At 52.2% G+C, this 22,381-nt stretch overlaps 2 protein-coding genes across 4 annotated transcripts in view; one reads left to right on the plus strand and one right to left on the minus strand.

Annotated features, from left to right (window-relative positions):
• Positions 1-19,602, minus strand: part of FLRT1 (fibronectin leucine rich transmembrane protein 1) — a 77,932-nt gene extending 58,330 nt beyond the window's left edge. Inside the window, exon 1 of the mRNA XM_034776303.1 lies at positions 19,526-19,602. The gene's annotated coding sequence lies outside the window, so the exon portion shown is untranslated. The remainder of the gene's footprint in view (positions 1-19,525) is intronic.
• Positions 1-22,381, plus strand: part of MACROD1 (mono-ADP ribosylhydrolase 1) — a 186,039-nt gene that overhangs the window by 100,887 nt on the left and 62,771 nt on the right. The gene's annotated exons all lie outside the window — the stretch shown is intronic.

A 22,381-nucleotide genomic window follows, 5' to 3' on the forward strand; every position in this document is an offset into this window, starting at 1 on the left:
GATGAAGAAGGGGAAGCACTGCTTTTAACCGCTAGATCGCACTCCTCTCCTAGAGCTGGAACCCAGGAGTCCTGACTTCCATCCCCACTGCTCTAATCCACTAGACCCCACTCCTCTCCTAGAGCTGGAACCCAGGAGTTCTGACTTCCATCCCCACTGCTCTAACCCACTAGACCCCACTCCTCTCCTAGAGCTGGGGATGGAACCCAGGAGTCATGGTTCCTGCGTGGTTGGGTTTCCCATTCCCAGTGCTCAGAGGCTCATTCCATTGAATTTTTAATATGATCATAAAATAACAATACCATCCAGGCAAGGGAAGTAGTCACTTATCCCTCCTGTCTCCCGGTCACCTTCCCCCCCAGCCTGCTGTTCCCAGTCTAGGCCACCTCTGTACTGCGATCCCTCCATTCCCTTGAGTCTATTTACTGTCTCTTTATACCCCGCTGAATGTGGCAGTTTTGTCCCAAATCCCTGCTGTTCTGGAAACAGATTTATTTAATTATTGGGTACGATCTGGATTGCGGTAGCAACTAGGATCCCCAGGAGCTCAGACCGTGGTGCCAGGTGCTGTACAAACACCGAACAAAAAGACAGGTCCCTGCCCCTGCTTCAATGCAGCCCTTATTCCATCCCAACCTAGTGGCTGTCCCCTGCAGGCAGGATAACAGTCCTGCTATTAGAAGAACAGGAGTACTTGTGGCACCTTAGAGACTAACAAATTTATTAGAGCATAAGCTTTCGTGGACTACAACCCACTTCTTCGGATGCATGCATCCGAAGAAGTGGGCTGTAGTCCACGAAAGCTTATGCTCCGAAGAAGTGGGTTGTAGTCCACGAAAGCTTATGCTCTAATAAATTTGTTAGTCTNATTTATTAGAGCATAAGCTTTCGTGGACTACAACCCACTTCTTCGGATGCATGCATCCGAAGAAGTGGGCTGTAGTCCACGAAAGCTTATGCTCCGAAGAAGTGGGTTGTAGTCCACGAAAGCTTATGCTCTAATAAATTTGTTAGTCTCTAAGGTGCCACAAGTACTCCTGTTCTTCTTTTTGCGGATACAGACTAACATGGCTGCTACTCTGAAACCTGTCAGTCCTGCTATTGCTGCCAGCTGATGGCATTCCTGAAGAAGCAGCGTTCAGATCCTGTTTGTGACAGATGATGGGGGTTTGTAAAAGACACACGTGGTGCATGCTGCGTGGAACTTAGCCATGGGGCCTATCTGTGGGGCGACTGCCTATGGTCCTTAGTGGCTCTCATGATAATTCCACTGCTATGCAGTGTGGCTGATGTACTGCAGGGTGCAGTACTGCCTCCTGCCACTAGCGGGAGCTAGTTTGCGTGGAGCGCTGCACTGCTGCCAGTGGGGTGGGGGAGGTGCCAGCTACTGCAAGGTGCAGCACCACCCACTGCCAGAAGATGGGATTCTGGTCTTTGTAGCACATGGGGTACAGGAGGGAGAAGGCCCAGAAATGAGAAGCTAGCACAACTCAGCCCTACAGAGGCAGGGTCCGGGGCTGTCTGCTACCTCTGCCGTCCTGACACTCTGTCTAGGAACGGGCTGGGCCCTGAAGCCACCACCACCAATGGAGCTTCAATCTCAGATGGTGCCTGTAGAGCCTACCATAATATCATGAATATCTCAGAAAATCTGAGAGTGACACACTTTGCTTTGGCATCTGAAAGCTTTGTTGAATCTGAGTGGGAGCTACAGCATTTGCGCCCTCAGTGCCCTAAAATTCTGAATCCAGGCCCCCCAAAATCCTGAGATTTTTGTGTGAAAAATGATGAGAGTTTATTTAAAAAATCATACACTTTGGTTTGGGATTTTTAAATTGCTTCTGTTCTTTTGAGCATCTAAAGGTCACATTGCCAAGCTCTTCCCTGCATGTGTGGGGAGCGAGGCAGGATGTACAGTTAGGACACTGGCGTGGGACTCAGGACACCTGCTTCACCATATACTCCCTATATGACCTTGGACAAATCACTTGGTTTCACTAAGGGTTAGATGCTTAAATATTTTTGACAATCTGTGCCTTGGTTTCCCCATCTGAATGGGGATGACAGCACTGCTTGCCTCATAGAAGGATTTTGAGGCTAAATACCTTAAAGTTTCAAAGTGCCCAGGTACAATGGTGATGGGGGTACCTAAGGCAGGGGGCTAGATGCTTGTCTTTATTTGTTTTTCAAGTCAAGATTCCCATGACTCCAGGAGCTGGGACTTTAAGAAAAACGTCCTCAGCTATCAGCACTTGGATGTAGCATTTTTGAGCTATGCGCTGGCTTCACCCGGAGCTGCAAGTTGCAAGCTATGGGTGGGAGATGGGCGCTGATGCTCCGTCCTCCCCCATCAGGATGGGCATAGGCTAGAGGGATTTATCTGACTGACGGAGACTTGGTCAGAGAGAGCGTGGCTCTTAAGTGGCAATTTGTTCCCATAATAAGCGAGCAGGGAGGTTAATGTAGGCAGCATAAATGGTGAAAGATGTTTGCTGGAAGCAGAGGGAAAGCACAGCATGGGGCTCATGAGTGCTGGGCCTTTTAAAAAGGAAACAATTCCCAAACACCCGCGCAGAGAAGCAGCAGGACTGATTGTTTCCAGCAGGGGACAGTCACACACACATTCCTCCTACTGAATCCTCTCTGTCCATCTCCCTCCATTCAGGGCACCCTTGCCACATTATACAGCCCGTTGCACCATGCTAGGGGGACAAGCGGAGCAGGTCTGAGAGAGAGACACCGCAGTAGTGACTGGGACACATTGTACATTCAGCCGGCTCTGGCGGAAAAGATTGCTTTAGAGGCAGCATAGTGAGTCAGGCAGATAGCTAGATACATACATACATCCTTGGGGCACTGTAATAACCAGCCCACGTCCAAGGGTCCCCTGCAGTTTGTGACAGTCACTTGCACGTGGAAATCGGGTGCCAGGTGTAACAGATCTGGATAGCCGTGTTTCACACACACTCTGCACTGCTGTAAGTCTGGCAGCAGGGAATCATCTTAGCTGAGATTCGAAGCTGGGGGGAAGTGGCTGCGTNCCCCCCCAAACACCTCCAGCCAGCCAGCCAACCCTACACCCACCCATCCGACTGTCTCCATGCACCTCCTTCTATCCATCCATCCCCACACACCCTTCTTTGTATCCATCCATTCAAGCATCCATCTGTCGCCACACACAGCCCTCCATCCATCCATCCATCCATGCCCACATCTGTCTGTCTATCCCTACAGACATTGATGCATCTGTCCCCATACACGCACCCTTCTGTCACACACATCTCTGCGTGTGCACATTGGTGCTGGCATGGGGGATTATTGTGTAGACTCTCCACGCAGAGGACATGTGTTGAACATCTGACTTTTCAGGGCCACTCCCCCCACAACCTCTCTGTTGCCTTGAAGCTGGGTGTCAACATCCAGTCTTGACAGGGCTCAGAAATATCCCTGGGTCTCCCATCTGCAGCAACAAATCCATTCCTAAACGGGCTAGACAGGATATCAGCTACTCCCCTTGAAGCTGTGGATAGAACCAGGAATCCTGACGACCAGCTCCTTGCCCTGCTCTAGCCATTAGACCCCACTCTTCCCCCCAGAACCAAGATCAGAACCCAGGAATCCTCTCCCCCCCCCCACTAACCATTAAGACCCCACTTCCCTTGAAGCTAGGAGATAGGACCCTGGAGTCCTGACTGATTTTTGAGAGAAGCAAATTCAAGAGGTTAAGGCCAGAAGGGAGAACTGGATCATCTCCTGACCTCCTGTATAGCACGGACTGGAGAATGTCACCCAGTTCCTCTGGCACTGAGATCTTTCCTTCCTCTCTCCACTGCTCCCGCACCTCCTCAGTGCGAAATCAACAACCCCAGAAATACATCTGTGCAGCGCGGAGATTACTAAATTGCTCCTGAAAGCACGATTATTCCTTTGGGGAATTTTTTTTAACCCCTCATCATTTGCCAACTCACGAGCCGCCATCACACTCAGCGCTGCCTCTTAATTGTTGCACTTGGAGGAGCTAAAAAAACCCAAAACGACTGAAAAATCTAGTCAAGTAAAACTTATTTCCCATCTGAAAGGTCCCAAAAGAGAGACAGATTTGGGAGGTGCGGGGAAGATAGTGTGGTCTTAATGGTGATGAATCATCATTTTGTGGAGGGCGTCAGCATATCAGGCAAGGGCAGCACCCATTACGCTAGGTGCTGTACAGACACAGAACAAAAACCTGCCCCAAAGAGCGAAGAATCACCTCGCATCTTGTCTAGCATAACGTATTCCTTTCTGGCTTTGACACATGCTGTCTTGTCCACTCATGTCTAGAATTGGTCAGGAAAAATGCTGTTCCAAATCGGGACGAAAAGGCAAAAATTCCCATGGATTGAAACGTCAGAGAAATGTCACTTTGGGACCAAAGAATCGTTTCCTTTCAATAAGGTACAGAGGTTTCCCTTCGACTTTCTCGCTTCCATTCATTCTGACTTTGATAGTACAGTAGAACCTCAGAGTTACGAACACCTCGGGAGTGGAGGTTGTCCGTAACTCTGAACAAAACATGATTGTTCTTTCATAAGTTTACAACTGAACATTGACTTAATACAGCTCTAAAACTTTACTATGCAGAAGAAAAATGCTGCTTGCCCTTTATTTTTTAGAAGTTTACATTTAGCACAGTACTGTACTGTATTTGCTTTTTTTTCCTCTCTGCTGATGCCTGATTGCGTACGTCCAAATGAGGTGTGTGGTTGACTGGTCAGTTCGTAACTCTGTTGTTCATAACTCTGAGGTTCTACTGTATATTGAAATAGTAAATGGAATATATGTGATATTCAAATTAATGCTGAAATGTTAGATCCATGTCGAAATGAAATGAACCAAAACAAGAAAGTCAAAAGGAAATGTTTGTACCTTATCAAAGTGGAATGTTTCAATGTCATCAAAATGAACAAGTCAAAACAATTCCCCGTCCCTATAAACACCCCACTATCCATCCATCCATCCCCCCCCCCCCCCCTGCATTCCTCCACATACTCCCTCCCTGCATCTATCCATCCCCTCTCCATCCTCACTACACATATCCCTCCATCTATCCCCCCACATGGCACCATCCATCCATCCATGCCCCCCTACATACACCCCTTCATCCATCCATCCATTCAGCCATGCCCCCTACATATACCCCTCCATCCATCCACCTGTTCCTCCATACCCCTCTATCAATCAATCCATGACCCCCTATGTCCATCCACCCATCCATCCATGACCCCCTACATACACCCCTCCATCCATCCATCTGCTCCACATACATCCTTCCATCCACTCCTCCCTCCCTCCATCCATCTATGCCCCCTGTATACACCCCTACACCCATCCATCCATGGCCCGTACATCCATCCATCTATCCATCCGTCCATGCCCCGCTACATACACCCCTCTATCCATCCATCCATTTGTCCATACCCGCTACATACACCCCTCCATCCATCCATGGCCCGTATATACATCCCTCCACCCATCCATCCATGACCTGTACATACATCCCTCCATCCATCCATCCGTCCATGCCACCTCCATCCACCCATGCCCCCCTACATACACTGCTCCATGCATCCATCTGTCATGCCCCCCTCCATCCATCCATTGCCCCTACATATACCCCTCCATGCATCCATTTGTCCATGCCACCTCCATACACCCCTCCATCCATCCATGCCCCCTACATACATCCATACCCCCCTACGTGCCCCCCTACCATATATCCATGCCCCTACATTCATCCCTGCATCCATCCATCCATCCATGCCCCCCTACATACACCTCTCCATCCATCCATCCCTCCAGGCCCCCCTACATACACCTTTCCATCCATTCATCTATCCATCCATCCATCCATCCATGCCCCCCTACATACACCTCTACATCCATTTGTTGTCTGGACTTTTTCCCATCAAAATCGACGCACTCCCACAGAATATTGAAATTTTTGCAAAATGGTATTTTTCAATGAAAACCTTCCATGAAAAATGTTGTAAATGACTCTTCTCATATCCATTCCAACTGCTGCTGGAGAGCTCATTTTCCTAGCCTGTCAGCTTGACCACATCACGCCACTCTTTGAATCGCTCCACTGGCTTCCCCTTCTCTAGTGCTGAAAGCACACGCTGCTTGCCTTCCCTTTCATGGCCCTCCACGCTCAATCCGCACCCTGCCTAGCATGTCTCATTTGCTGTCAGGCTGTCTACGCTCACCTCAGATCAGCCCATGATCCCGGCCGCCATCGCCCACTTGTTACATTTTCAAACAAGCCCCTTCGTGCTTTCTCCCACACTGCCCCTTGCATTTGAGTGGAACTTCAGAGCCACTTCCATATCCATCTTCCAGACTCTCCCTTGCTCTGAAGCCTCCCTGCGGGTGCGCTGATACCACTGCCCATCATGATGACCAATACTGCCTCATTGTTTCCTTGGGCTTCCCTGTCTCTCACTTATCTCTCTAGTCTAATACTTAGCTTGACAGCTCTTTGGCACAGGGTCTGTGTTTTGCTCTGTTTGTACAGCGCCTGGCACAATGGGGTCCTGCTCCATGACCAGGGCCCTGCTGCCATGCAAATAATAAATCATAGGAATTATTAGAGCTGTGCGGGAAGCAGCATTTCTGCTGCACAGAAAATTCCATGATTCCAAAATCTGTTTGTGTTCCAAATCAGAACCAAACCGCCAATTTCAAAATGTTTGAAAAAAAAATCCTTTGGGGTCAGATGTTTCCGTTTGGACTGTTTTGGAGGGAAATGTCTATATATTTTATAATATAAAATAAAATACATTTTGAAACAGAAAGTGACTTTGGAATGAAATTTTGGCAGAATTGTCACGTTCCCGTGGAATTTTGGGAAAACAGCTGGAAAATATCCCATCGGAAACTTTCCTAGGGCTAATACTAAATAACAATGGTCAGGAGGGTCTGGGTGAGGGGTTTCAAGTACCACGTTCTGCCACTCAGTGTTGCCAGCTGTCATGACATTTCACTTGGAGGCCCAGCTCCCAGAGTCCTGATACTCTAGCGTGCCAGGGAGAGCTGGCCCTTTAAGGGTGGGGCGAGGATTCCGCCACACCTGTGCCAGTCTGAGCCCCGCCTCCCCTAGTGTACGGAATGAGTGTGAGGAAAGCAAGGCATGAAAGGCAGCTGTGATCAATCAAGAGCTCCAGGGAGAGCTGGGAGGGGAAGGAGGAGAACAGCCAGGGAAGGGCTGTGGCTGGATATATAGGAAGAGGCCTTGGAAAGGGGACAGGACAGTTAGAGGCAGCCAGTTATTTATGGTTCGCACGTGGGTTCCTGCTCTGCTGCCACCCTCTGGCAGGGGGAGGTACAGCTACCACTGCTAACAAGGGGGCAGACAAAGGAACCGATTGCAGCTAGGAGGGCTGGAAGATGGAGCCAACAGAAGAATTCATGGCAATTAGAAACTGGGCCAGATCCTTGGCGGAACAGCTGAGGGGGAGTTTTGGGGGTTGGTTCCTGTTTGGCCTTTGTTCTGAACTCTGGAAGGGGTGGATTGTGATGACATTGCTGGACAGATAAGTCACTGCAGCAACTGGAAAATAAAACCCAGTGTTGGGTGCTGGGAGAACCTATCTGAGAGAAGGGAAACTGAGACAGCACATGGGCTTGAAGTCAGAGCAGGTAGATCCCTGCTACCCTTGGCTTTTGTGTATATGTTTAAAAAAAATTCCAGCCCTTGTGACTATGTAGAAAAGCTAAAAATATGATGCCTAAAGGCTCAAAAGCAAATAAATGTCTCTTATATAATGCCAACATGAGACCCCACTTCTGTCCCAGAGCTGTGGCTAGAACCCAGGAGTCCTAGCTCCCAGTCCCCCAATCTAGCCACTAGACCCCACTGCCCTCCCGGACCTGGAGTAGATCCCAGGAGTCCTCGCTCCTGACCATAAGCAGCTGCCCCAGATTTCTTCTTGCAAGCGAATTCAGCTCTTTCCGCTCTGTTTTTTTAGATTTGGCCAGTTCACTCGCAAGCATTAGTCACATGGAGACAGGCTCTAATGGGCTGGCTGGGTGCCTGGGCTCCCATGGCTAGTGGAGGGAGCAGTCCGTGGCTAACCAGGCATCCTATCAGCCAGGGCTTGGAGCTGCAGCCAAGCGTAGAACATGCCAACACAAAGCTTGGTTTGGGCATGTCCTGTGTGTAGGGGAGGAGGACGTGGACCCCAATGTCCCTGTGCAAACGAGGTGGGCGAGCTCTGAGCTTCTGTCCCCCCATGCTGTTGGTTTTATTGCAGTATTGGTTGGGGGCCCTGGCTGGGATTGTGGTTCACTTGTGCCTGGCACCGCACAGACCCCAAAGGTCTCAGCTGTGCCAGGCACCGCAGAGGTCCTGCTCCACGGAGCTCACAGTCTGAACAGACACAGGGTGGGAGGAGAAAGAGGCAGAGAAGAGAGACTCACCCAAGGTCACACAGCAGGGAAGTAGCAGATCTGGGACTAGAACCCAGGAGTCCTGACTCCAGCCCCCCACTCCTCCTCTGCTTTAACCCACTAGATTCCATTGCCTTTGAAGCTGGGGATAGAACCCAGGAGTCCTGATTCCCAGGGCCCACCCCCCTGCACTAACCACTAGACCCCACACCCCTCCCAGCTCTGGGAATAGAGCCCAGGACTCCTGCCTCCCAATCTCCCGGCCCTAGCCATTAGACTGCACCCAGGCAACCTGACTCCACCCCCACAGCTACGGGAATGGCAGGATTCCAAAGTCACCCTGGAGGTTAAATGAAAATGTGGTTTTGATTCACTTGACCCTGCTTTTCCTGGCAGCAAACAAATCGCGGGTGAGCCCAGGCCCTGGGAGTCCCCTGGAAACGCCCCTAATAGGAGTGAGAGAAGCTGAGGGCGCAGGCGCTGCTAGGTGTGTAATGGAGATGGCTGTCTCGGTGCGGGCGGACTCTCCAGCGAGGGGCCAGGGGCTGATCCTGTTGGTTTCGTGCCAGCCTAGTCCTCCTGCCAGTCCGTCCCGCCAGGCCCCCTGCCCATCTCTCTTGGCAAAGGGGCTTGGTTTGATGGCACCACAGTCCTGCCTGGAGATCCATGGGAGGAGGGACAGAGAAGAGTAGCTAGGGAATCCCCTCCCAGAGTGGGAGATAGAACCCAGGAGTCCTACCTCCCAGCCCCCCGCCCCCATCACTAGACTCCCCCTCCCACTTTGACTGCATTGAGATGATCCCCTCCTGTTCAGCCTGGGGCAAAGCAGCTCTGCTGAAGCCAGTGAGGTGATGTGGGTGGATGGGGGAGCAGACCCCGTCCCACGCCGAGATCGCTGCGTGGGGTTGGGACTGGAGAATGCTTTGCCTCCACGTCTCTGGACAGTGCAGGCTGAGGGCAAACTTGCATCTGGCAGAGTTTAATGAGCCATGCAGGGGAGCTGGAAGGACAGACAGACATTGCCAGGCTCAAGGCCGGCTCCAGGGCGGACCAGCTGCCATTGGCCCTGCTGAGTACAACATGGCTTTTCATGCTTCCAGTCTGGCCAGCCTATACCCTCCCCTTTTCCTAGTTGGCAGGGGACCCCCACCCTTGCATTCACGGATCCCCACCACTGTCCCCTCCCCGAGCTGGCCTGGCGGCTGGATGGGGCAAGGCTGCAAAATGGTGCAAGGCGGAGGGGAGCTGAAGGGGCTGGGAAGGGCATGCGAGCTGCTTACACAAATGGTGGTACGTGCCCTATGGCAGCATCCTGGCAAGAAGAGGCTTGGGCATGAGTGGGCGTGGTTGGCACAAGCAAGCAAGGCCACGGTGAGAACAGTGCAAGGCTGTGGTGAGCTAGAGAGACAGCAGGAGAGGATGCAAGAGCCCCTTGCACCCAAAAAGTGGCTGATCCTCCCTGGGGCAGCGTGGGGAGATGCACCTCGCACAATAGCGCAAGGCCATGGTGTGCTAAATCTCGCACACAAGAGCCCCACCCTCCAGTGTGGGCTGGTAGCCGGGTCCTTTCTGCTTTCTTCTGGCACAGCCATTGCTAAATTTCACAGCGCTGGCCCACTGCCGGGACCTGTCTGCGTCTTATGGGAAAAGCTGGGCCCTAAATCTCTGAACAGGGACCCTGCCTGAGTCCTAGCCACAGCTCTGGGAGGGGAGTGGGGTCTAGTGGTTAGAGCAGGGGGGCTGGGAGCCAGGACTCCTGGAGTCTATTCCCAGCTCTGCCACTGACCTTTGGCAAGTCCTTTCCCCCCTTGGTGCCTGTTTCCCCTCTCGCCCTTTGTCTGTGTAGGCTCTGGCAACACTTAAAATGCTACTGCGGTGCTTCAGTATAGACACTTGGCAGCAATGGGAGGGGTTCTCCCGTGGCAGTAATAAGTCCCCGCCCCGAGCGGAGGTAGCTGTTTACACAGGGACAGAGGTTGGCTTAACTTTTTCACTCCCTGAGCGACGTAGCTGGGTCGATCTAATTTCCTCGTGTAGCACAGAACTCAGACTGGGAGCTCTGGGGGCAGAGACCGTCTCCGGCTGGGTCTAGGTGGTGCCTAGCCCAACAGATGTCCCGATCTCAGTAGATGTCTCCCTGAACTGCAGTGGCCCCACCAGACTCTGCCTTCCCTGCTGTGCACCTCCTGGCCGCCAGGGGGTGCTGCAGCAGCAGCCTGTACTACATCCTGCGGAGCTACAGCTTTTGCACCCCCTGGTGTCAGCAGGCGGTACTGCACCCGGCAGGGCACAGCTGCACAACACATTGTAATAGGGGTTGAGCCCCCCAGTGTGAGAGCAGAAGGATCTCAAACCCAGACCCTGCATGGCTGACATTCCCGGCCCATCCCCCCATCCCACTCTCCTAGCATTCCGTCATTCACTCACCCACCCAGGAGACCTTGGGCTGCCCCCACAAAACCTCCCGCAATAAAAGGGCAGAGAGGTGCCCCAGGGAAACCCTGGTCCCTTAGCAGGCTACGGGCAGCGGAGAAGAGCCTAGCGGGGCCATGAGGAATAGCTAGCTCCTGCCCCTGAGCCCACAGCTGTCCTGTACAGTTCTCTCTGGCCTTCCCGTCCATTTTAGCAGCCAGGCTCTGGGCTGGGGTAGCTTGGGGGAGCTGCTGTGAGGGGCATGTCTCATGCGGCTGGTCTGGATTAATAACCATGTGAGCAGATGAGGGCCCGATCCCCAGCTGGTCAAATGAGTGCTGCTCCTTTGGAGGTGGCAGTCCCCTCCTCTCCCAGCATCCCCACATATACAGCTCTGCCTGCGCCCCTCAATCCCGACCTGCAGCCCCCTGCTATCCCAGGCCTGAGCTCCCCCCAGCTCTGCTGATGCTCCTCAATCTCGACCCACAGCCCCCTGCTCTCCCAGTGCTGGGCTCCCCCCTGCTCTGCCTGTGCCCCTCAATCCTGCCCTGCACCCCGCTATCCCAGCCCTGACCCCCTTCCCCAGCTCTGCTGATGCATCTCAATCCCAGTGGAAAAACATTAGGAAAAGCCTTTAAATAATTCCTCCATCTCTGCCCCCCCTTTCCTAGTGGCCAGGTTAAAGCTTGTAGGGCAGGGCCCCCACAGCAGCAGAGTTAAGTTCTGTAGGGAGTGGGTGTTGATGGGTGCGCAGGGCTCTGTGGCCTGGGGGAGGGATTCCCCCAACACACTGGTCCAATTGCCGGCACAGAGTGACATGTAGGCAAGCGGAGAGAGCAGAGGCACTGAGTGCTTCCTGACGCCTGACGCCAGTTCCTGCAGTCACTGCAGTCAGCGGGGCCATTCAATATTATCAGCGCCTCGCCCCTGCTCTCTTCATCAAGATCCGGTGTGAGTATTTCATGCTTAGGAGTGTAATGGTAACTGCTGACACCAGCTGGCGCTGGGAACAGTGCACGAGGCTCTTCATGCCCTTCAGTCTGAACTCGCAGACTCCTGCTATCCCAGCCCTGCCCCCACCCTCAGCTCTGCCAGTGCCCCTCAATCCCGACCCGCAGCCCCTTGCTATCGCAGCCCTGGGCTCCCCCCACAGCTCTGCCAGTGCCCCTCAATCCCGACCCGCAGCCCCCTGCTGGTCCTGGTATTCCAATCCTCCCATTGAGACATGAAAACCTGCCGGTTTAGAGACATGAACAAAAAAGTTGACTCAGCTGAGTGTTTAAAACTCATCTCACTTGTGATCCCAGTTCTCAGGAGGTGAATGTCCAATGATGTCCCCACAGCCCCTTTCTGTGGAATATTTTGCAACCACCGTCACTGGTAGAGGGAGGAATCTTTTTAGACTGAGGTTTCAGCAGGGTCTGTCTCCCACTGAGTCTGTGCAGTGCCCAGCATAGAGGGGAGGCCTGATCTCAGTCAGGAGGAGAGATCAGGGCCCCCATTGTGACAGGCACTGCACAGACCCCAGCTGAAATCGGGGCATAGACTCATAGACTCATAGACTTTAAGGTCAGAAGGGACCATTATGATCATCTGGTCTGACCCCCTGCATGCTGCAGGCCGCAAGACCCTTCCCTGGACTCTGCCGTTGAAGTCCCCAATCCTGTGTTTTAGTGACTTCAATCGGCTGAGACCCTCCTGCTAGTGATCCCTGCCCCATGCTGCGGAGGAAGGCGAAAAACCTCCAGAGGCTCAGCCAATCTACCCTGGAGGAAAATTCCTTCCCGACCCCAAATATGGCGATCAGTAAGACCCCGAGCATATAGGCAAGAGTCTCTAGCCTGACCCTAGTTGGCCATTATGCTATTCATGTACCATTTCTTGGTTTTCCTCGGCTACTATGTTTTACCATTAAACCATTCCCTCCATAAACTTATCCAACTTAATCTTAAAACCAGACAGGTCCGTCGCCCCCACCGTTTCCCTCGGAAGGCCGTTCCAATATTTCACCCCCCTGACGGTCAGAAACCTTCGTCTAATTTCAAGCCTGAACTTCCCCCCGGCCAGTTTGTATCCATTCGTTCTCGTGTCCACATTAGTACTAAGCTGGAATAATTCCTCTCCCTCCCTTGTATTAACACCTCTGATATATTTGAAAATAGCAATCATATCCCCCCTCAGCCTTCGCTTTGTCAGACTAAACAACCCAAGCTCCTCTAATCTCTTTTCATATGACTGGTTTTCCATTCCTCTGATCATCTTAGTCGCCCTTCTCTGCACCCGTTCCAGTTTGAGTTCATCTTTTTTAAACATTGGAGACCAGAACTGCACACAGTACTCCAAATGAGGTCTCACCAGCGCCTTATACAACGGAAGCAGGACCTCCCTATCCCTACTAGATATACCTCGCCTAATACATCCCAAGACCGCATTGGCTTTTTTCACCGCCTCGTCACATTGTCGACTCATAGTCATCCTGCGGTCAACAAGGACCCCTAGGTCCTTCTCCTCTTCCGTTACTTCTAACCAATGCGTCCCCATCTTGTAACTAAAATTGTTATTATTCATCCCCAAGTGCATCACCTTACACTTTTCACTATTAAATTTCATCCTATTTCTGATACTCCAATTCACAAGCTCATTCAAGTCTCCCTGCAGAATATCCCTATCCTCCTCCGAGTTTGCAACTCCTCCCACCTTCGTATCATCACCAAGCCCAGTGCTGCACGGACTCTGACCCACATCGGGGCCCATTGTGCCAGGTGCTGCAAAGTCCTGCCCTCAAGAGTTCACCATCTCAATGGACAATTAAGGATTATCTCATCAGTGAGAGCAGGGTCCTGGAGCGATGCAGTGACTTGCCCAAGGTCACACAGCAAGTCGGTGGCAGAACAGGGAATTGAACTCTGGTCATTTTCACCTCAGGCCAGCACGCAAACCTAACAGTGCCACCTGGAGCCCACAACTGTGCTGTGCATCTAGCAGGACAGGGAGCCCTTGCAGAGGCGGCGGGGTGGGGGGAAGTGCAGTCCAGGCTAATTAGAAGCGCATTTTGTTTCCTTGTTAAGAGAATGAAATAATTGCAGACTGAGTAAATTATGCAGCGGAAACAGGGCTGATTGTGCTACCATGTGTGTATAATGGAGTTAGATATACACCATGCTCTGTGCGTGTGTGTGTGTGGTGTTGTTAGATATACACCGCGCGGTTGATGTGTAGTGTTGTTAGATATATACCGCGCTGTTTGTGTTCACAGTGTTTGTTAGATATATAGTATGCTCTGTGTGTGTAGTGCTGTTAGATATATACCGCACTATGTGTGTGTGTAGTGGTGTTAGAGATGCACTGCGCTGTGCTATGTGTGTATGTAACACAACTACACTGCACGGTGTGCGTGCAGGGCTTGTCACACTGTGTATCCCTGTTCAGGCTGGCACTCCCGAGCTGCCCATGGTGGGGCTGATCCGTCTGGGCAGGGGTGATCTGCACAGGCCATGTGCATCCCTGGTCCTCCCAACACCACACAGCTTGGGCTAAAGAGGAACTTCCCATCCTACTGGGTTGGAGCCGCCAGGGCAGCGAGCAGGGCAGGCTCCTGTCCTGAGGGATGCAGGGCTGGGGGTGGGACTGGAATGCAACCCCTTAAAAACAGCAGTGAAAATCGATACACACCCCTGCAACTGACAGAGACACAGCCTGTGACAGACAGACAGATACACACACACAGAGGCTTCCCCGAGGTGCAGTACAACTGAGAAACAAACAGCTCTAATGGACTGATGGCACCTGTTAAAATTGTTACATCAGTCACTGAAACCCCAGGGCGGCATCACGGGGGTGGAGCTGTGTGTACACACATACAAACTCATCCCTGGCTCTCTTACGGTGATGTTCATCTGTAGATCTCCAAACACACTTTCCAGCAGTGGTCAGTATCATTATCCCCATTGTACAGAGGGGGAAGCTGAAGCAAAGAGTGGGAACATGCTCACTAGACTCCCTTCCCTTCCCAGCGCTGGGGATAGAGCCCATTCCCCTCAGTCAGTCAGTGCATACGGAAACCCATCTATGCTGAGCTGCTCTGTGTGTGTGTTTGTGTGGTGGGAGTGTTAGCAGAGCCAGCGTGGCCTGGCCAGCATGTCCATGTCACCGCTGAAGTAGTATAGGAATTGGGTTATATCCCTTTAAATAGCTGGTGAGTCCTCTAGCAGCGCCCACTGCATTGTTGGGCCGAGACCTCAGCCAGCACAGCAGCGTGTATCCATAACTAAGCCTTGCATGTCCTAGCTGCTCAGCAACTGGTGATTTGCACTGGGGGTCCTGTCCCACTGCTGTTGTGCAAAGGGCAAAAGACACAACTACAAACAGGACGTGTTCTGTGCTGAGCTGCCCTGCGGGGAGGTGGTGGTGCCGGCAGTGGGCCTAGAACCGGGAAGCCTTCGGTCTTCATGCTGGAGCCTGCGCTAAAAAGACTTTCTGTGCAGGCCAGGGCTGCCGTGGTATCTGGGCAGTATGTAATGACTGCTACAGCCCTGGCAGCAGAGCCTTCTGTTGGAAAGACCCAGAGCTTGCTGGTTGATTCCCAGGGTGCGGTTGCTGCTCCCCACTTCCCTTGCCTAGGGAAGCTGGCTTCATCTCTCCATACCCAGCTCAGACCCCATGTGCAGGAGCAGCTGGCTGGGCTGCAGCAGAGAAACGGGACTGGGACAGCCACACCCAGGTGTGCATGCAACCTAGACCCGGCCGTGGGGTGCTAAGAGGGCCATTCGCTCTGACACCTGGGGCTGAGAGGTACCCTGAATCCCTAGCAGTGTGAGAGCAGCCGAAAGGGGCTCCCACTAGAGGGAGGGTGGGGAATCCACTGTATTTGATTTGATAGCATTTGCTTTGCTAGTTCTGGCCGATCCCACCCTGGCTTTCATCTCGGCTTTAATTATGCGTATTGTGACCAATATCGGAGCTGGCTCTGCACAGACACAGGGGGCAACAGTCCAAACAAACAAAGGGCGGGGGGAAACTGAGGCATGAAGCGGGGCCGTGACCTGCTCAAGGTCACCCAGCAGGTCAGTGACAGAGCCAGCAATAGAGCCCAGGAGCCCTGTGATTCCCTGCCCCGTGCCCTAGCCGCTAGACCATGCTCCCTGGTCTCTGCTGTGGTTTCCTCTTGGAGTGGGAGTGTGTGGGAATGGCTGTGTGAAACCATGCATGTGTGTTTGTGATTGTATGACAGGCTGTGACATGTATCGGACAGCATGTGCAACTTCACCACGGCACAGCGAACATCACACCAAGCCCAGCGCTCCCCCAGCCCGGAGTGTGGGTGTGCCAGGGCTGCTGCTGACACCACAGGCCCCGCTACAACCACTGCTCTGGATTGCAGGTCTGCAGGCTTCCTTCCAGAGGCTGAGTTTTTTGCTCTGTGTCTGTACAGAACCTGGCACAGTGGGGGCCTGGTCCATGACCAGGGCCCTGGGCACAAGCACAGTACAGATCATACCTCATCATGAATTCGCCTCCACAACTCTCTTTGACTCAGAGCCTTGTCAAAATCAGACAAGGAGCATAAGGACTTGAGGTCATTTTCATTTGATCTCTCGGGCAGCTTTGTACTTCAGCGCTCTGGCTCTTCAGCTAGCTAAGTCAACATCATTATCGCTGTGTTAGAGGCAGGGAAACTGAGGCAGGGAGGCTTTCTGCACCCCGCCAGGCCACAGCTGAGAATGGAACCCAGGAGTCCTGACCTCCAGCCCCCCACCCCCGGTTCTAATCCATTAGACCCCCCATTTCCAGCCCAGGGCTGGGAATAGAACCCAGGAGTCCTGGCTCCCAGCCCTAACCCCACTCTAACCCCTTAGACCCTACTCCCTTCCCAGAGCTAGGTATAGAACCCGAGCATCCTGACTCCGTTTTGATCCCACCACTTGATCCTCCCAGCCCCTGCAGGCTGCCTTTGCAAACCAGAAATGGGGGAAGCTGGGCAGATTTCACGTGCAAGGCAGAAATGTGGCGAACTAACCAGCTGTCAGGGACTGAACAGAGGCCATGACTTGCCCTAATGCTGAGAAATGGTTCCCGCTATTTGTTTGCAGATTCTATGAATCTGGGGCCTCTGCCTTTCTGAGCCTGGGAATTGTGTCTCTCCCCTCGGCCAGGGATGGGGGGAAATCAAGCCATGATCTGGGACTTTCCCAGATTAAGAGCAGAACGGTATGATCCAAGATGGGCCCTCCTTGTTGCTGACACAGGTGGAAAAACTACAGACATGGACTCGAAAAGTGTATTTCTGCTTTTCCGTCCTCTTTTTGCTCCCATTTGCCAGCCTGTTCAATTCACAACAGAGCCAGAAGTTTGGTCTAATACACAAGAAGACTTCCGCTGTCCACAGATGCAGGTCATTTTCACCCACCAATATTTTCCTCCATTGCCATATACACCCATCTCCTTTCTTTCATCAGCAGCTAGTTCTCATTCATTTCTTTTCCCTAGCCCTAAATATGTTATTTCCTTAAGCAAATCCAGCTACCTGGCTGGCACTTCAGCCCCCACCCCACTACACAGTCTCAATGTTTGGGCTATTCAGTTTTTAACAGCAGCCACAAAATCCCCCAAAGCAGAAATTTTCCCCACTTTTCAAGGCAACAAAATTGATTTTTATTTTAAAACTTTGCCGGATCATTTCTCCTGCTACAGTTCCATAGGCCTCAATTCTTGCCACGAACTGGGCAAAAAGCGAGAGATTACAGAAAGGGGTGTCTGAAAGCTTTCTGTCTTAAAATCACGGCTCAAAATTCAGCCCGCGGGGCCTCTGGCCCTGATTCTGCAAGAAATCTTTTTTCTTTTTCATGGACCCCACACACAAAACCAGTGGCAGGATTATTTGGGGTGGGGGGTGTTCTTTCCCCCCCAAAGGAAAGAGAGACACACACAAATCCAAATAAAATAGAGTGCATAAAATATTTCTGTTTTCATAAAACACCTTTGAGTGGAAGAACTATGATTGCAGGCCACTGAGCTATTCCCAAAAGCAGACACAAAACATTTACAGACTGACTCGCCAGAATTAATGCAGATAGATAAATAGATAGATAGATCCCACGTCTTTCTATTCAACATAGGCTGGGACAGGAAAAGTCACTAGCAAACAGCTTATTAAAAATATCAAGCTAACACCATCCAAAGTAAAATCAAATCCAAAGGAGAAGTCGTGTATTGAGTTACACCATTGCGTGCATCTGCTTTGATAGAAGCCAGTCCACCAAGTACAATATACACGCATTGCTTTCTTATAAATATACTTTAAGAAGGAGGGAAATATCGGCTTTTCTGAGAGCAGGGTTAATTGTTACTTCGATTTATTCACCTTGAGGAAAAGGGGGCAATTGTTTAAATCCTTGCAGGATTAAGAGCTAAAATAACCCTTCTTCTCTATAGTGGAAGCACCCTGAAAACATTATTAATTCAATGAAAGTTCCCAACTTTCCTGGTCCATTTGGAAACCGTGAATTCCAAATCCTTTTGCCCATGTTGAGAAGTTGCAAAAGATTAGAGCCGCCAGGGAGAATTTTTCTTTACAGCAGGGTCCAGTTTAAAAAAACAAAAAAGCTCAGCTTTATGTCCATGCCAGCCCGGCGTTCGATGTTGAATTTTGGATTATTTGCCCTCCTACTAGGAAATGAAATGCCGAATGTGAATCGGGCAATGCTGCAAAATTCAGAGTATCGCTTTTCTTTCCGGAACCCCCTCCGGAAAAAATACACAGCATAAATTGGGAGAAATTCTCCAAATTGTGGGTTCCTTCCTTGCAACAGATTTCAACCCAGCTGCCTGGGGGGAGGGGGGAGAGATTTTGCCGTTGCTCAGAAAGATTACTGAAGTGTAAGCTCGCCCGAGCACCTTGTTTCCTTAAGTGGTTGGAATGTCCCTGTTTGTGCACTCAGCTACGGGCACGGCTATCATGTATGCATGAATGGAATGGTACATGAAAAGCGACATGAAACACGCATGCAGAGGTGAATGAGCACAAAAAATATTTCACTCTGGGGTCTAATGGGAAAGACACTCATACACACACACACACCGCTGCATCTTTTCCAGGTCCAAAACCAGCTCTTCACAGCACAGCGGCTATTTCAGTCTTGCTCGGGAAAGCAGCTCCCCCCCTCCCGCCCCCCATTAGCCGATTCTCAAATCCCTCCTTTTTGTTTTTGGTCTGCTGACCTCTCCTCACTTTTCCTTCCCCTGTGTGAAATAAATAATTCCAGGTAGGGACAGAGAAATCAAATCACACAAGCTTCCCCCCCCCCCTTAAAATCAGTGCCCAAAACCATCTCCATCCTTTTGCCCTATTGCACAAAAAACACCCAACTTGAGAACAGAGGCAGTGGGGGTTTGGATTTGCTGCAGGTTTTTGGAAAACCCTGGTTTCTCCAGCAAAAGTAAATAAGCTCCATGAGCTAACAGCTGAGGGGCAGACCCCTACATAATGGGGTTTTAATCACAGAAAAGTCTTAGAAAGCTAGGAAAATCCAGAGCAGTGACTCTGTACGGTGGAGCCCAGGCATTTTAACCACGCTATCATTGCAAATCCCGGAGCAGCTTTGCAAGCGAGATCTGTTTGGAACCCAGGCATCCTGGGCTTCAACACAAACAAATCTCTCTCTACATATATTTGGGGGTGGAAGCTTACCTGTTTGGCGTCCAATCGCTCTCTCCCTCCACAAAGTTTATCACGCCAGCCGGCCAGTTTATTCCAGTAACGAGGCAAAAAGGATGGAGAATCAGACTAGGAAATCGGCGAGGGGGGTGTTAAAACAGAGGGGTGGGTGGGGAGGGAGGGCTGGCTCGCGGCATGGGGCGAGCTAAGGCCAAGGGATGAAGTGTGGAGCAGAGTGAACGTTGGTGTGTGTGTGTGTGAGAGAGAGAGAGAGCAAAGAGCAACCCCCAGACACACACACACAGTCACTGCTGCTGGGGAGCGCAGGAGAGAGAGCTTGCTGTGCCACTGATGCGCCAGACGAGATCTAGAGCGCGCTGTGCATTTGTGCTAGCCGGGGCGATGCAACTCAGTGTAACGGGAGGAAGAGCCTGGCTCCTTCCTGCTAGCTGGACTCTGGCAGCCCCCCACCTCCACCCCACCCCCTGCAGCTAAAATGGCAGAGGGGCCAGAGAGAGCAAAGCCTGTTTTATGGTTCACGGGGCCTTTTGGAGCCAAAAAGGGGCTGTGGGGATAATGATGCAGCGTCGTCATAAAGGGCAGCCGTCAGGAGGGGATAGGGGGTTGGGCTGAGCCAGATCCCCCGCTGGTGTAAATCAGTGTCACTCCATTGGAGGTCAATGGGGCCAGATCCCCAGCTGGTGTAAATCGGCATCACTCCACTGCAGGTCAATGGGGGCCAGATCCCCAGCTGGTGTAAATCAACATCATTGCGTTGGAAGTCAATGGGGCCAGATTCCCAGCTGGTGTAAATCAGCATCACTTCATTGACCCTGGTTTACACCAGGTGTGCATCTGGCCCCATCGGTCTTTCATCTAACGCAGTAGTGACTGCAAACCAAGAACCCTGGGATTTGTCCCCAGGGAGAGGTTTTTTTTGTTCAAGCCCTTTGGCCGTTGTGCCCCCCCAGTCGGGCTGTGAACCCTTCCCCTCTGGGGCTGTGATGGGGGAGGGGGTGGAGAGGGGACCCCCAGCGGTATTTCCCCTACTTTTCAGTCTGCACCTAAAAGGATGATGGCTGGGATGGTCTGGAATGTTCTAAGGGAGGGGGTGTCTAGTGGGTGAGAGCAGGGGGCTGGGAGCCGGGATTCCTGGGTTCTATCCCAGCTCTAGGAGGGGAGTGTGGTCTAGTGGGTAAGAGCAGGGGTCTGGGATCCAGGCAGGGACAGTTGCCACCCCACAGATTTTCATAGGTCTACATGCTCCATTATGCCATCCCCCCCACACACACACCGATGCAGGGTAGAATAGTCACATATAAGGCTCTATATCCTGACACAGCTTTGCCCTCCCCTCACCCCTGAAGTTTTCTGAAATGTCCCTCCTGGATTCTATCTCTGCTCTAGGCTGGGGGGTGGGAGTCTAGTGGGTTAGTGCAGGGGGCAGTTAGGACTTCTGGGTTCCATCCCCAGCTCTGGGGGGCGGGGTGTCTAGTGGGTTAGAGTGGGGGCGGGGCCTGGGAGTTAGGCCTGAATTCTCTTCCCACCTTTCCCACTGATTTGCTCCGAGCCCTGCTCCATCCCTTCACCCTCTCTCTCCTCGCGTGGCAGTCGGGGTCCTGGTGACCCACCTGCCTTCCCATCAGATGGCTGTTCCTTAGCCCTAGCGTGAAATCACTGTGTTGGGTCTCAGCTCAGTCCAAAGCATCACCGGAGGAGTCTGGGGCCTCTGTGCCGACCTTCCCCTGTGGACACTAATTACCGGACCGGCCTGACTCTGGGTTGAAGCCCTTTCGTGACATTCACACCAGTCAGGAAGCTCCTTGGCTCTTGTCCCCATGCAGAGTGACACACAACCCTTGGACCAGTACCAGTCACATTTTCCCCCATGGTCATGCCCTCTCCTGCCTGGCTGATCCCAATGCACAATGCTAGTGGACGCTGTCCCCTCAGTCAGTGCTGGCCCCAGTACCCCTGTGCAATGCTAGGGGGCGCTGTGCTGCAAGGTGCAGGGTGGGAGGGCTCAATTGGGGTCCTCTCTGCCCCCAGTCAGTGCTGGCCCAGTGCCCCAGCATGGTCCATGGGGGCACTGCGGACCAGTGGCGGCTCAGTAGGGGGCTCTCTCCCATAGCTGTCAGTGCTGGCCCCAGGGCCCCAGCGCAGCACTCGGGCCCTGTGCTGCAGGGGGTAGGCTCAGTAGCAAGCACGTTCTCCTCTTAATCTCTCTGTAGTTTTATTTGATACTTGAATCTTCACTTCCTATCTTAAACTGTTATATGCTGCTGTTAAACTGCTCCCCACCCTAGACGCTGCTGCATCGCAGTGTTGGGGGGGGGGTGTCCCTGTATAAACAGCCCCTGCGTCCCGCCCCAGAGACAGCCACGTCTTAGGTGCTAAGTGAGATGACAGCTGTTTTTCCAACGTAGGCATCTCTTTTCTGGAGGTGTTGGGAGCCTGGTAGGTTGAAGAGGAATTGGAATCTGTGCAGCGCCTGACACAATGGGGCCCTGATCTCAGTCGGGGTCTGTGCAGCGCCTGGCACAATGGGGCCCTGATCTCAGTCGGGGTCTGTGCAGCGCCTGGCACAATGGGGCCCTGATCTCGGTCGGGGTCTGGGCAGCACCTGGCACAATGGGGTCCTGATCTCAGTCGGGGTCTGTGCAGCGCCTGGCACAATGGAGTCCTGATCTCAGTCGGGGTCTGTGCAGCGCCTGGCACAATGGGGTCCTGATCTCAGTCAGGGTCTGTGCAGCGCCTGGCACAATGGAGGCCCTGATCTCAGTCAGGCCCTTTAGATGCTACCATAACGTTAATAACAACATCCAGCAGCAGAGCGTAAATCATTGTAATTTAAGATCTGTAAACCCTGGCCCGCAGCACGGAAAGAGA

This window comes from Trachemys scripta, chromosome 7 (genome assembly GCF_013100865.1).
Source record: "Trachemys scripta elegans isolate TJP31775 chromosome 7, CAS_Tse_1.0, whole genome shotgun sequence".
NCBI lineage: Eukaryota > Metazoa > Chordata > Testudines > Emydidae > Trachemys > Trachemys scripta.